Genomic DNA, 17,183 nt, shown 5'->3' with positions numbered 1-17,183 from the left:
ATAGGATTGGATAGGATAGAGGATAGGAGACGATGGAGGATAGGATAGGATATAGGATAGGATAGGATAGAGGATAGTATAGGGTAGATGATAGGATAGGATAGGATAGAGGATACGAGAGGATAGAGAGTAGGATACGATAGAGGATAGGATAGGGGATTGGATAGGATAGAGGATAGGATAGGATAGAGGATAGGATAGGATAGAGGATAGGATAGGATAGAGGATAGGATAGGATAGAGGATAGGATAGGATAGACGATAGGATAGGATAGAGGATAGGATAGGATAGAGGATAGGATAGGATAGAGGATAGGATAGGATAGAGGATAGGATAGGATAGAGGATAGGACATAGGATTGGATAGGATAGACGATAGGATAGGATAGAGGATAGAATAGGATAGAGGATAGGATAGAGGATAGGATAGAGGATTGGATAGGACAGAGGATATTATAGGATAGAGGATATGATATGCTAGAGGATACGATATTATATAGGATAGGATAGGATAGAGGGTCGGATAGGACAGAGGTTAGGATAGGGGATAGGATAGGATAGAGGATAGGATAGGATAGAGGATAGGATCGGATAGAGGATAGGATAGGATAGAGGATAGGCTAGGATAGAGGATAGGATAGGATAGAGGATAGGCTAGGATAGAGGATAGGATAGGATAGAGTATAGAATAGGATAGAGGATAGGATCGGATGGGTGATAGGATAGGATAGAGGATAGGGTAGGGGATTGGATAGGATAGAGGATAGGATAGGATAGAGGATAGGATAGGATAGAGGATAGGATAGGATAGAGGATAGGATAGGATAGACGATAGGATAGGATAGAGGATTGGATAGGATAGAGGATTGGTTATTATAGAGGATAGGATAGGATAGAGGATAGGATAGGATAGATAATAGTATGGAGGATAGGATAGAGGATAGGATAGGATAGAGGATAGGATAGGATAGAGGATAGGATAGGATAGAGGATAGGATAGGATAGAGGATAGGACATAGGATTGGATAGGATAGACGATAGGATAGGATAGAGGATAGAATAGGATAGAGGATAGGATAGAAGATGGGATAGGATAGAGGATAGGATAGGATAGGGGATAGGGTATTGGATAGGATAGAGGATAGGATAGGATAGAGGATAGGATAGGATAGAGGATAGGATAGGATAGATAATAGGATAGAGGATAGGATAGAGAATAGGATAGAGGATAGGATAGAGAATAGGATAGAGGATAGGATAGGATAGAGGATAGGATAGGATAGAGGATAGGATAGGATAGAGGATAGGATAGGATAGACGATAGGATAGGGTAGAGGATAGGATAGGACATAGGATTGGATAGGATAGAGGATAGGAGACGATGGAGGATAGGATAGGATATAGGATAGGATAGGATAGAGGATAGTATAGGGTAGATGATAGGATAGGATAGGATAGAGGATACGAGAGGATAGAGAGTAGGATACGATAGAGGATAGGATAGGGGATTGGATAGGATAGAGGATAGGATAGGATAGAGGATAGGATAGGATAGAGGATAGGATAGGATAGAGGATAGGATAGGATAGAGGATAGGATAGGATAGACGATAGGATAGGATAGAGGATAGGATAGGATAGAGGATAGGATAGGATAGAGGATAGGATAGGATAGAGGATAGGATAGGATAGAGGATAGGACATAGGATTGGATAGGATAGACGATAGGATAGGATAGAGGATAGAATAGGATAGAGGATAGGATAGAGGATAGGATAGAGGATTGGATAGGACAGAGGATATTATAGGATAGAGGATATGATATGCTAGAGGATACGATATTATATAGGATAGGATAGGATAGAGGGTCGGATAGGACAGAGGTTAGGATAGGGGATAGGATAGGATAGAGGATAGGATAGGATAGAGGATAGGATCGGATAGAGGATAGGATAGGATAGAGGATAGGCTAGGATAGAGGATAGGATAGGATAGAGGATAGGCTAGGATAGAGGATAGGATAGGATAGAGTATAGAATAGGATAGAGGATAGGATCGGATGGGTGATAGGATAGGATAGAGGATAGGGTAGGGGATTGGATAGGATAGAGGATAGGATAGGATAGACGATAGGATAGGATAGAGGATTGGATAGGATAGAGGATTGGTTATTATAGAGGATAGGATAGGATAGAGGATAGGATAGGATAGATAATAGTATGGAGGATAGGATAGAGGATAGGATAGGATAGAGGATAGGATAGGATAGAGGATAGGATAGGATAGAGGATAGGATAGGATAGAGGATAGGACATAGGATTGGATAGGATAGACGATAGGATAGGATAGAGGATAGAATAGGATAGAGGATAGGATAGAAGATGGGATAGGATAGAGGATAGGATAGGATAGGGGATAGGGTATTGGATAGGATAGAGGATAGGATAGGATAGAGGATAGGATAGGATAGAGGATAGGATAGGATAGATAATAGGATAGAGGATAGGATAGAGAATAGGATAGAGGATAGGATAGAGAATAGGATAGAGGATAGGATAGGATAGAGGATAGGATAGGATAGAGGATAGGATAGGATAGAGGATAGGATAGGATAGACGATAGGATAGGGTAGAGGATAGGATAGGATAGAGGATTGGATATTATAGAGGGTAGGATAGGATAGAGGATAGGATAGGGGAGAGGATAGGATAGAGAATAGGATAGGATAGAGGATTGGATAGGGGATTGGATAGGATAGAGGATAGAATAGGATAGAGGATAGGATAGGATAGAGGATAGGATAGCATAGAGGATAGGACAAAGGATTGGATAGGATAGACGATAGGATAGGATAGAGGATAGAATAGGATAGAGGATAGGATAGAAGATGGGATAGGATAGAGGATAGGATAGGATAGGGTATAGGATAGAGGATAGGATAGAGGATAGGATAGGATAGAGGATAGGATAGGATAGAGGATAGGATAGGATAGAGGATAGGATAGGATAGAGGATAGGATAGGATAGAGGATAGGATAGGATAGATAATAGTATAGAGGATAGGATAGAGGATAGGATAGAGGATAGGATAGGGGATAGGATAGGATAGAGAATAGGATAGGATAGAGGATAGGACAGGGGATTGGATAGGATAGAGGATAGGAGACGATGGAGGATAGGATAGGATAGAGGATAGGATAGGATAGAGGATAGTATAGGGTAGATGATAGGATAGGATAGGATAGAGGATACGAGAGGATAGAGAGTAGGATACGATAGAGGATAGGATAGGGGATTGGATAGGATAGAGGATAGGATAGGATAGAGGATAGGATAGGATAGAGGATAGGATAGGATAGAGGATAGGATAGGATAGAGGATAGGATAGGATAGACGATAGGATAGGATAGAGGATAGGATAGGATAGAGGATAGGATAGGATAGAGGATAGGATAGGATAGAGGATAGGATAGGATAGAGGATAGGATATAGGATTGGATGGGGTAGAGGATCGGATAGGATAGAGGATTGGATAGGATAGAGGATAGGATAGGATAGAGGATAGGACATAGGATTGGATAGGATAGAGGATAGGAGACGATGGAGGATAGGATAGGATAGAGGATAGGATAGGATAGAGGATAGTATAGGGTAGATGATAGGATAGGATAGGATAGAGGATACGAGAGGATAGAGAGTAGGATACGATAGAGGATAGGATAGGGGATTGGATAGGATAGAGGATAGGATAGGATAGAGGATAGGATAGGATAGAGGATAGGATAGGATAGAGGATAGGATAGGATAGAGGATAGGATAGGATAGACGATAGGATAGGATAGAGGATAGGATAGGATAGAGGATAGGATAGGATAGAGGATAGGATAGGATAGAGGATAGGATAGGATAGAGGATAGGACATAGGATTGGATAGGATAGACGATAGGATAGGATAGAGGATAGAATAGGATAGAGGATAGGATAGAGGATAGGATAGAGGATTGGATAGGACAGAGGATATTATAGGATAGAGGATATGATATGCTAGAGGATATTATAGGATAGAGGATATGATATGCTAGAGGATACGATATTATATAGGATACGATAGGATAGAGGGTCGGATAGGACAGAGGTTAGGATAGGGGATAGGATAGGATAGAGGATAGGATAGGATAGAGGATAGGATCGGATAGAGGATAGGATAGGATAGAGGATAGGCTAGGATAGAGGATAGGATAGGATAGAGGATAGGCTAGGATAGAGGATAGGATAGGATAGAGTATAGAATAGGATAGAGGATAGGATCGGATGGGTGATAGGATAGGATAGAGGATAGGATAGGATAGAGAATAGGATAGGATAGAGGATAGGGTAGGGGATTGGATAGGATAGAGGATAGGATAGGATAGAGGATAGGATAGGGGATTGGATAGGATAGAGGATAGGATAGGATAGAGGATAGGATAGGATAGAGGATAGGATAGGATAGAGGATAGGATAGGATAGAGGATAGAGGATAGGATAGAGGATTGTATAGGATAGATGATAGGATAGGATAGAGGGTAGAGGATAGGATAGAGGATTGGATAGTATAAAGGATAGGATCGGATGGGTGATAGTATAGGAGAGAGGATAGGATAGGATAGAGAATAGGATAGGATAGCGGATAGGATAGGATAGAGTATAGAATAGGATAGAGGATAGGATCGGATGGGTGATAGGATGGGATAGAGGATAGGATAGGATAGAGGATAGGATAGGATAGAGGATAGGATAGGATAGACGATAGGATAGGATAGAGGATAGGATAGGATAGGATAGAGGATAGGATAGGATAGAGGATAGGATAGGATAGATGATAGGATAGGATAGAGGATATGATAGGATAGAGGATAGGATAGGGTAGCGGATAGGATAGGATAGAGTATAGAATAGGATAGAGGATAGGATCGGATGGGTGATAGGATAGGATAGAGGATAGGATAGGATAGAGAATAGGATAGGATAGAGGATAGGATAGGGGATTGGATAGGATAGAGGATAGTATAGGATAGAGGATAGGATAGGATAGAGGATAGGATAGGATAGAGGATAGAGGATAGGATAGGATAGAGGATAGGATAGGATAGATGATTGGATAGAATAGACGATAGGATAGGATAGAGGATAGGATAGGATAGAGGATAGGATAGGATAGAGGATAGGATAGGATAGAGGATAGAATAGGATAGAGGATAGGATAGAGGATAGAGAATAGGATACGATAGAGGATAGGATAGGGGATTGGATAGGATAGAGGATAGGATAGGATAGAGGATAGGATAGGATAGGATAGGATAGAGGATAGGATAGGATAGAGGATAGGATAGGATAGAGGATAGGATAGGATAGACGATAGGATAGGATAGAGGATAGGATAGGATAGAGGATAGGATAGGATAGAGGATAGGATAGGATAGAGGATAGGATAGGATAGAGGATAGGATAGGATAGACGATAGGATAGGATAGAGGATAGGATAGGATAGGATAGAGGATAGGATAGGATAGAGGATAGGATAGGATAGATGATAGGATAGGATAGAGGATATGATAGGATAGAGGATAGGATAGGATAGCGGATAGGATAGGATAGAGTATAGAATAGGATACAGGATAGGATCGGATGGGTGATAGGATAGGATAGAGGATAGGATAGGATAGAGAATAGGATAGGATAGAGGATAGGATAGGGGATTGGATAGGATAGAGGATAGGATAGGATAGAGGATAGGATAGGATAGAGGATAGAGGATAGGATAGGATAGAGGATAGGATAGGATAGATGATTGGATAGAATAGACGATAGGATAGGATAGAGGATAGGATAGGATAGAGGATAGGATAGGATAGAGGATAGGATAGGATAGAGGATAGGATAGGATAGACGATAGGATAGGATAGAGGATAGGATAGGATAGAGGATAGGATAGGATAGAGGATAGGATAGGATAGAGGATAGGATAGGATAGATGATTGGATAGAATAGACGATAGGATAGGATAGAGGATAGGATAGAGGATAGGATAGGATAGAGGATAGGATAGGATAGAGGATAGGATAGGATAGAGGATAGGATAGGATAGAGGATAGGATAGGATAGACGATAGGATAGGATAGAGGATAGGATAGGATAGAGGATAGGATAGGATAGAGGATAGGATAGGATAGAGGATAGGATATAGGATTGGATAGGGTAGAGGATCGGATAGGATAGAGGATTGGATATTATAGAGGATAGGATAGGATAGAGGATAGGATAGGGGATAGGACATAGAATTGTATAGGATAGACGTTAGGATAGGATAGAGGATAGAATAGGATAGAGGATAGGATAGAGGATAGGATAGAGGATAGGATAGAGGATAGGATAGGATAGAGGATAGGATAGGATAGAGGATAGGATAGGATAGAGGATAGGATAGGATAGAGGATAGGATAGGATAGAGTATAGGATAGGATAGAGGATAGGATAGGATAGAGGATAGTACATAGGATTGGATAGGATAGACGATAGGATTGGATAGAGGATAGAATAGGATAGAGGATAGGATAGAGGATAGGATAGGTTAGAGGATAGGATAGGATAGGGGATAGGATAGGATAGAGTATAGGATAGGATAGAGGATAGGATAGGATAGACAATAGGATAGAGGATAGGATAGAGGATAGGATAGGATAGAGGATAGGATAGTGGATAGGATAGGATAGAGAATAGGATAGGATAGAGGATAGGACAGGGGATTGGATAGGATAGAGGATAGGAGACGATGGAGGATAGGATAGGATAGAGGATTGGATAGGATAGAGGACAGGATTAGATAGAGGATAGGATAGGATAGAGGATAGGAAAGGATAGAGGATAGGATAGGATAGTGGATAGGACAGGATAGAGCAGACCATAGAGGATAGGATAGGATAGAGGTTATGATAGAGAATAGGATAGGATAGAGGATCGGATATGATAAGATAGAGGATAGGATAGGATAGTGGATAGGATACGATAGAGGATTGGATAGGATAGAGGATAGGATAGGATAGAGGATAGGATAGGATAGAGGAGAGGATAGGATAGAGGATAGGATAGGATAGAGGATAGGATAGGATAGAGGATAGGATAGGATAGACGATAGGATAGGATAGAGGATAGGATAGGATAGAGGATAGGATAGGATAGGATAGAGGATAGGATAGGATAGAGGATTGGATATAGGATTGGATAGGGTAGAGGATCGGATAGGATAGAGGATTGGATATTATAGAGGATAGGATAGGATAGAGGATAGGATAGGGGATAGGACAGAGGATTGTATAGGATAGACGTTAGGATAGGATAGAGGATAGAATAGGATAGAGGATAGGATAGAGGATAGGATAGAGGATAGGATAGAGGATAGGATAGGATAGAGGATAGGATAGGATAGACGATAGGATAGGATAGAGGATAGGATAGGATAGACGATAGGATAGGATAGAGGATAGAATAGGATAGAGGATAGGATAGGGGATTGGATAGGATAGAGGATAGGATAGGATAGAGGATAGAGGATAGGAATAGGATAGAGGATAGGATAGGATAGAGGATAGGATAGGATAGAGGATAGGATAGGATAGACGATAGGATAGGATAGGGGATAGGATAGGATAGATGATAGGATAGGATAGAGGATAGGATAGGATAGAGGATAGGATAGGATAGATGATTGGATAGAATAGACGATAGGATAGGATAGAGGATAGGATAGAGGATAGGATAGGATAGAGGATAGGATAGGATAGAGGATAGGATAGGATAGAGGATAGGGATAGGATAGAGGATAGGATAGGATAGAGGATAGGATAGGATAGAGGATAGGATAGGATAGAGGATAGGATATAGGATTGGATAGGGTAGAGGATCGGATAGGATAGAGGATTGGATAGGATAGAGGATAGGATAGGATAGAGGATAGGATAGGGGATAGGATAGGATAGAGAATAGTATAGGATAGAGGATTGGATAGGGGATTGGATAAGATAGAGGATAGGAGACGATGGAGGATAGGATAGGATAGAGGATAGGATAGGATAGAGGATAGGATCGGATAGAGGATAGGATAGGATAGAGGATAGGATAGGATAGAGGATAGGATAGGATAGAGGATAGGATAGGTTGAGGATAGGATAGGATAGAGGATAGGATAGGATAGACGTTAGGATAGGATAGAGTATAGAATAGGATAGAGGATAGGATAGAGGATAGGATAGGATAGAGGATAGGATAGGATAGAGGATAGGATAGGATAGAGGATAGGATAGGATAGAGTATAGGATAGGATAGAGGATAGGATAGGATAGAGGATAGGACATAGGATTGGATAGGATAGACGATAGGATAGGATAGAGGATAGAATAGGATAGAGGATAGGATAGAGGATAGGATAGGTTAGAGGATAGGATAGGATAGGGGATAGGATAGGATAGAGTATAGGATAGGATAGAGGATAGGATAGGATAGAGGATAGGATAGGATAGAGGATAGGACAGGATAGATGATTGGATAGAATAGACGATAGGATAGGATAGAGGATAGGATAGAGGATAGGATAGGATAGAGGATAGGATAGGATAGAGGATAGGATAGGATAGACGATAGGATAGGATAGAGGATAGGATAGGATAGACGATAGGATAGGATAGAGGATAGGATAGGATAGAGGATAGGATAGGATAGAGGATAGGATAGGATAGAGGATAGGATAGGATAGAGGATAGGATATAGGATTGGATAGGGTAGAGGATCGGATAGGATAGAGGATTGGATACTATAGAGGATAGGATAGGATAGAGGATAGGATAGGGGATAGGACATAGAATTGTATAGGATAGACGTTAGGATAGGATAGAGGATAGAATAGGATAGAGGATAGGATAGAGGATAGGATAGAGGATAGGATAGAGGATAGGATAGGATAGAGGATAGGATAGGATAGAGGATAGGATAGGATAGAGGATAGGATAGGATAGAGGATAGGATAGGATAGAGGATAGGATAGGATAGAGGATAGGATAGGATAGAGGATAGGATAGGATAGAGGATAGGATAGGATAGAGGATAGGATAGGATAGAGGATAGGATAGGATAGAGGATAGGATAGGATAGAGGATAGGATAGGATAAAGGATAGGATAGGATAGAGGATAGGATAGGATAGAGGATAGGATAGGATAGAGGATAGGATAGGATAGAGGATAGGATAGGATAGAGGATAGGATAGGATAGAGGATAGGATAGGATAGAGGATAGGATAGGATAGAGGATAGGATAGGATAGAGGATAGGATATAGGATTGGATAGGGTAGAGGATCGGATAGGATAGAGGATTGGATAGGATAGAGGATAGGATAGGATAGAGGATAGGATAGGGGATAGGATAGGATAGAGAATAGTATAGGATAGAGGATTGGATAGGGGATTGGATAGGATAGAGGATAGGAGACGATGGAGGATAGGATAGGATAGAGGATAGGATAGGATAGAGGATAGGATCGGATAGAGGATAGGATAGGATAGAGGATAGGATAGGATAGAGGATAGGATAGGATAGAGGATAGGATAGGATAGAGGATAGGATAGGTTGAGGATAGGATAGGATAGAGGATAGGATAGGATAGAGGATAGGATAGGATAGACGATAGGATAGGATAGAGGATAGGATAGGATAGAGGATAGAATAGGATAGAGGATAGGATAGAGGATAGAGAATAGGATACGATAGAGGATAGGATAGGGGATTGGATAGGATAGAGGATAGGATAGGATAGAGGATAGGATAGGATAGGATAGAGGATAGGATAGGATAGAGGATAGGATAGGATAGAGGATAGGATAGGATAGACGATAGGATAGGATAGAGGATAGGATAGGATAGAGGATAGGATAGGATAGAGGATAGGATAGGATAGAGGATAGGATAGGATAGAGGATAGGATAGGATAGAGGATAGGATAGGATAGAGGATAGGATAGGATAGAGGATAGGATAGGATAGATGATTGGATAGAATAGACGATAGGATAGGATAGAGGATAGGATAGAGGATAGGATAGGATAGAGGATAGGATAGGATAGAGGATAGGATAGGATAGAGGATAGGATAGGATAGAGGATAGGATAGGATAGAGGATAGGATAGGATAGAGGATAGGATAGGATAGAGGATAGGATAGGATAGAGGATAGGATAGGATAGACGATAGGATAGAATAGACGATAGGATAGGATAGAGGATAGGATAGAGGATAGGATAGGATAGAGGATAGGATAGGATAGAGGATAGGATAGGATAGACGATAGGATAGGATAGAGGATAGGATAGGATAGAGGATAGGATAGGATAGATGATTGGATAGAATAGACGATAGGATAGGATAGAGGATAGGATAGAGGATAGGATAGGATAGAGGATAGGATAGGATAGAGGATAGGATAGGATAGAGGATAGGATAGGATAGAGGATAGGATAGGATAGAGGATAGGATAGGATAGACGATAGGATAGGATAGAGGATAGGATAGGATAGAGGATAGGATAGGATAGAGGATAGGATAGAGGATAGGATAGGTTAGAGGATAGGATAGGATAGGGGATAGGATAGGATAGAGTATAGGATAGGATAGAGGATAGGATAGGATAGACAATAGGATAGAGGATAGGATAGAGGATAGGATAGGATAGAGGATAGGATAGTGGATAGGATAGGATAGAGAATAGGATAGGATAGAGGATAGGATAGGATAGACGATAGGATAGGATAGAGGATAGGATAGGATAGACGATAGGATAGGATAGAGGATAGAATAGGATAGAGGATAGGATAGGGGATTGGATAGGATAGAGGATAGGATAGGATAGAGGATAGAGGATAGGATAGGATAGAGGATAGGATAGGATAGAGGATAGGATAGGATAGAGGATAGGATAGGATAGACGATAGGATAGGATAGGGGATAGGATAGGATAGAGGATAGGATAGGATAGAGGATAGGATAGGATAGAGGATAGGATAGGATAGATGATTGGATAGAATAGACGATAGGATAGGATAGAGGATAGGATAGAGGATAGGATAGGATAGAGGATAGGATAGGATAGAGGATAGGATAGGATAGAGGATAGGATAGGATAGAGGATAGGATAGGATAGAGGATAGGATAGGATAGAGGATAGGATAGGATAGAGGATAGGATAGGATAGAGGATAGGATATAGGATTGGATAGGGTAGAGGATCGGATAGGATAGAGGATTGGATAGGATAGAGGATAGGATAGGATAGAGGATAGGATAGGGGATAGGATAGGATAGAGAATAGTATAGGATAGAGGATTGGATAGGGGATTGGATAGGATAGCGGATAGGAGACGATGGAGGATAGGATAGGATAGAGGATAGGATAGGATAGAGGATAGGATCGGATAGAGGATAGGATAGGATAGAGGATAGGATAGGATAGAGGATAGGATAGGATAGAGGATAGGATAGGTTGAGGATAGGATAGGATAGAGGATAGGATAGGATAGACGTTAGGATAGGATAGAGTATAGAATAGGATAGAGGATAGGATAGAGGATAGGATAGGATAGAGGATAGGATAGGATAGAGGATAGGATAGGATAGAGGATAGGATAGGATAGAGTATAGGATAGGATAGAGGATAGGATAGGATAGAGGATAGGACATAGGATTGGATAGGATAGACGATAGGATAGGATAGAGGATAGAATAGGATAGAGGATAGGATAGAGGATAGGATAGGTTAGAGGATAGGATAGGATAGGGGATAGGATAGGATAGAGTATAGGATAGGATAGAGGATAGGATAGGATAGAGGATAGGATAGGATAGAGGATAGGACAGGATAGATGATTGGATAGAATAGACGATAGGATAGGATAGAGGATAGGATAGAGGATAGGATAGGATAGAGGATAGGATAGGATAGAGGATAGGATAGGATAGACGATAGGATAGGATAGAGGATAGGATAGGATAGACGATAGGATAGGATAGAGGATAGGATAGGATAGAGGATAGGATAGGATAGAGGATAGGATAGGATAGAGGATAGGATAGGATAGAGGATAGGATATAGGATTGGATAGGGTAGAGGATCGGATAGGATAGAGGATTGGATACTATAGAGGATAGGATAGGATAGAGGATAGGATAGGGGATAGGACATAGAATTGTATAGGATAGACGTTAGGATAGGATAGAGGATAGAATAGGATAGAGGATAGGATAGAGGATAGGATAGAGGATAGGATAGAGGATAGGATAGGATAGAGGATAGGATAGGATAGAGGATAGGATAGGATAGAGGATAGGATAGGATAGAGGATAGGATAGGATAGAGGATAGGATAGGATAGAGGATAGGATAGGATAGAGGATAGGATAGGATAGAGGATAGGATAGGATAGAGGATAGGATAGGATAGAGGATAGGATAGGATAGAGGATAGGATAGGATAGAGGATAGGATAGGATAAAGGATAGGATAGGATAGAGGATAGGATAGGATAGAGGATAGGATAGGATAGAGGATAGGATAGGATAGAGGATAGGATAGGATAGAGGATAGGATAGGATAGAGGATAGGATAGGATAGAGGATAGGATAGGATAGAGGATAGGATAGGATAGAGGATAGGATATAGGATTGGATAGGGTAGAGGATCGGATAGGATAGAGGATTGGATAGGATAGAGGATAGGATAGGATAGAGGATAGGATAGGGGATAGGATAGGATAGAGAATAGTATAGGATAGAGGATTGGATAGGGGATTGGATAGGATAGAGGATAGGAGACGATGGAGGATAGGATAGGATAGAGGATAGGATAGGATAGAGGATAGGATCGGATAGAGGATAGGATAGGATAGAGGATAGGATAGGATAGAGGATAGGATAGGATAGAGGATAGGATAGGATAGAGGATAGGATAGGTTGAGGATAGGATAGGATAGAGGATAGGATAGGATAGAGGATAGGATAGGATAGACGATAGGATAGGATAGAGGATAGGATAGGATAGAGGATAGAATAGGATAGAGGATAGGATAGAGGATAGAGAATAGGATACGATAGAGGATAGGATAGGGGATTGGATAGGATAGAGGATAGGATAGGATAGAGGATAGGATAGGATAGGATAGAGGATAGGATAGGATAGAGGATAGGATAGGATAGAGGATAGGATAGGATAGACGATAGGATAGGATAGAGGATAGGATAGGATAGAGGATAGGATAGGATAGAGGATAGGATAGGATAGAGGATAGGATAGGATAGAGGATAGGATAGGATAGAGGATAGGATAGGATAGAGGATAGGATAGGATAGAGGATAGGATAGGATAGATGATTGGATAGAATAGACGATAGGATAGGATAGAGGATAGGATAGAGGATAGGATAGGATAGAGGATAGGATAGGATAGAGGATAGGATAGGATAGAGGATAGGATAGGATAGAGGATAGGATAGGATAGAGGATAGGATAGGATAGAGGATAGGATAGGATAGAGGATAGGATAGGATAGAGGATAGGATAGGATAGACGATAGGATAGAATAGACGATAGGATAGGATAGAGGATAGGATAGAGGATAGGATAGGATAGAGGATAGGATAGGATAGAGGATAGGATAGGATAGACGATAGGATAGGATAGAGGATAGGATAGGATAGAGGATAGGATAGGATAGATGATTGGATAGAATAGACGATAGGATAGGATAGAGGATAGGATAGAGGATAGGATAGGATAGAGGATAGGATAGGATAGAGGATAGGATAGGATAGAGGATAGGATAGGATAGAGGATAGGATAGGATAGAGGATAGGATAGGATAGAGGATAGGATAGGATAGACGATAGGATAGGATAGAGGATAGGATAGGGGATTGGATGGAATAGAGGATAGGATAGGATAGAGGATAGGATAGGATAGAGGATAGGATAGGATAGATCATAGGATAGGACAGAGGATAGGATAGGATAGGATAGCGGACAGGATAGGATAGACGATAGGATAGGATAGAGGATAGCATAGGATAGAGGATAGGATAGGATAGAGGATAGGATATAGGATTGGATAGGGTAGAGGATCGGATAGGATAGAGGATTGGATATTATAGAGGATAGGATAGGATAGAGGATAGGATAGGCGATAGCATAGGATAGAGAATAGGATAGGATAGAGGATTGGATAGGGGATTGGATAGGATAGAGGATAGGAGACGATTGAGGATAGGATAGGATAGAGGATAGGATAGGATAGAGGATAGGATAGACGATAGGATAGGATAGAGGATAGAATAGGATAGAGGATAGGATAGAGGATAGGATAGAGGATAGGATAGGATAGAGGATAGGATAGGATAGAGGATAGGATAGGATAGAGGATAGGATAGGATAGAGGATAGGATAGGATAGAGGATAGGATAGGATAGAGGATAGGATAGGATAGAGGATAGGATAGGATAGAGGATAGGATAGGATAGAGGATAGGATAGGATAGAGGATAGGATAGGATAGAGGATAGGATAGAGGATAGGATAGGATAGAGGATAGGATAGGATAGAGGATAGGATAGGATAGAGGATAGGATAGGATAGAGGATAGGATAGGATAGAGGATAGGATAGGATAGAGGATAGGATAGGATAGAGGATAGGATAGGATAGAGGATAGGATAGGATAGAGGATAGGATAGGATAGAGGATAGGATAGGATAGAGTATAGGATAGGATAGAGGATTGGATAGGATAGAGGATAGGATAAGATAGAGGATAGGATAGGATAGAGGATAGGAAAGGATAGAGGATAGGATAGGATAGTGGATAGGACAGGATAGAGCAGACGATAGATGACAGGACAGGATAGAGGATAGGACATAGGATTGTATAGGATAGACGATAGGATAGGATAGAGGATAGAATAGGATAGAGGATAGGATAGAGGATAGGATAGGATAGAGGATAGGATAGGATAGAGGATAGGATAGGATAGAGGATAGGATAGGATATAGGATTGGATAGGGTAGAGGATAGGATAGGATAGAGGATAGGATAGGGGATAGGATAGGATAGAGAATAGGACAGGATAGAGGATTGGATAGTGGATTGGATAGGATAGACGATAGGATAGGATAGAGGATAGGATAGGATAGAGGATAGGATAGGATAGAGGCTAGGATAGGATAGAGGATAGGATAGGATAGAGGATAGGATAGCATAGAGGATAGGATAGGACAGAGGATAGGATAGGATAGAGGATAGGATAGGATAGAGGATAGGATAGGATAGAGGATAGGATATAGGATTGGATAGGGTAGAGGATGGGATAGGATAGAGGATAGGATAGGGGATAGGACATAGGATTGTATAGGATAGACGATAGGATAGGATAGAGGATAGAATAGGATAGAGGATAGGATAGGATAGAGGATAGGATAGGATAGAGGATAGGATAGGATAGAGGATAGGATAGGATAGAGGATATGATAGGATAGAGGATAGGATAGGATAGAGGATAGGATAGGATAGAGGATAGGATAGGATAGAGGATAGGACATAGGATTGGATAGGATAGACGATAGGATAGAATAGAGGATAGAATATGATAGAGGATACGATAGAGGATAGGATAGGTTAGAGGATAGGATAGGATAGGGGATAGGATAGGATAGAGTATAGGATAGGATAGATAATAGGATAGAGGATAGGATAGAGGATAGGATAGAGGATAGGATAGGGGATAGGATAGGATAGAGGATAGGATAGGATAGAGGATAGGATAGGATAGAGGATAGGATAGGATAGAGGATAGGATAGGATAGACGATAGGATAGGATAGAGGATAGGATAGGATAGAGGATAGGATAGGATAGGATAGAGGATAGGATAGGATAGAGGATAGGATAGGATAGAGGATAGGATATAGGATTGGATAGGGTAGAGGATCGGATAGGATAGAGGATTGGATATTATAGAGGATAGGATAGGATAGAGGATAGGATAGGTGATAGGACATAGGATTGTATAGGTTAGACGTTAGGATAGGATAGAGGATAGAATAGGATAGAGGATAGGATAGAGGATAGGATAGAGGATAGGATAGAGGATAGGATAGAGGATAGGATAGAGGATAGGATAGAGGATAGGATAGGATAGAGGATAGGATAGGATAGAGGATAGGATAGGATAGAGGATAGGATAGGATAGAGGATAGGATAGGATAGAGGATAGGATAGGATAGAGGATAGGATAGGATAGAGGATAGGATAGGATAGAGGATAGGATAGGATAGAGGATAGGATAGGATAGAGGATAGGATAGGATAGAGGACAGGATAGGATAGAGGATAGGACAGGGGATTGGATAGGATAGAGGATAGGATTAGATAGAGGATAGGATATGATAGAGGATAGGAAAGGATAGAGGATACGATAGGATAGTGGATAGGACAGGATAGAGCAGACCATAGAGGATAGGATAGGATAGAGGATATGATAGAGAATAGGATAGGATAGAGGATCGGATAGGATAGGATAGAGGATCGGATAGGATAAGATAGAGGATAGGATAGGATAGTGGATAGGATAGGATAGAGGATTGGATAGGATAGACGATAGGATAGGATAGAGGGTAGGACAGGATAGAGGATAGGACATAGGATTGTATAGGATAGACGATAGGATAGGATAGAGGATAGAATAGGATAGAGGATAGGATAGAGGATAGGATAGAATAGGATAGAGGATAGGATAGAGGATGGGATAGGTTAGAGGATAGGATAGGATAGGGGATAAGATAGGATAGAGTATAGGATAGGATAGAGGATAGGATAGGATAGACAATAGGATAGAGGATAGGATAGAGGATAGGATAGAGGATAGGATAGGATAGAGGATAGGATAGAGGATAGGATAGAGGATAGGATAGGGGATAGGATAGGATAGAGAATAGGATAGGATAGAGGATAGGACAGGGGATTGGATAGGATAGAGGATAGGACAGGGGATTGGATAGGATAGAGGATAGGACAGGGGATTGGATAGGATAGAGGATAGGAGACGATGGAGGATAGGATAGGATAGAGGATAG

Source organism: Halictus rubicundus, chromosome 2, assembly GCF_050948215.1.
Source record: "Halictus rubicundus isolate RS-2024b chromosome 2, iyHalRubi1_principal, whole genome shotgun sequence".
NCBI lineage: Eukaryota > Metazoa > Arthropoda > Insecta > Hymenoptera > Halictidae > Halictus > Halictus rubicundus.
This window is presented reverse-complemented; position numbering follows the sequence as displayed.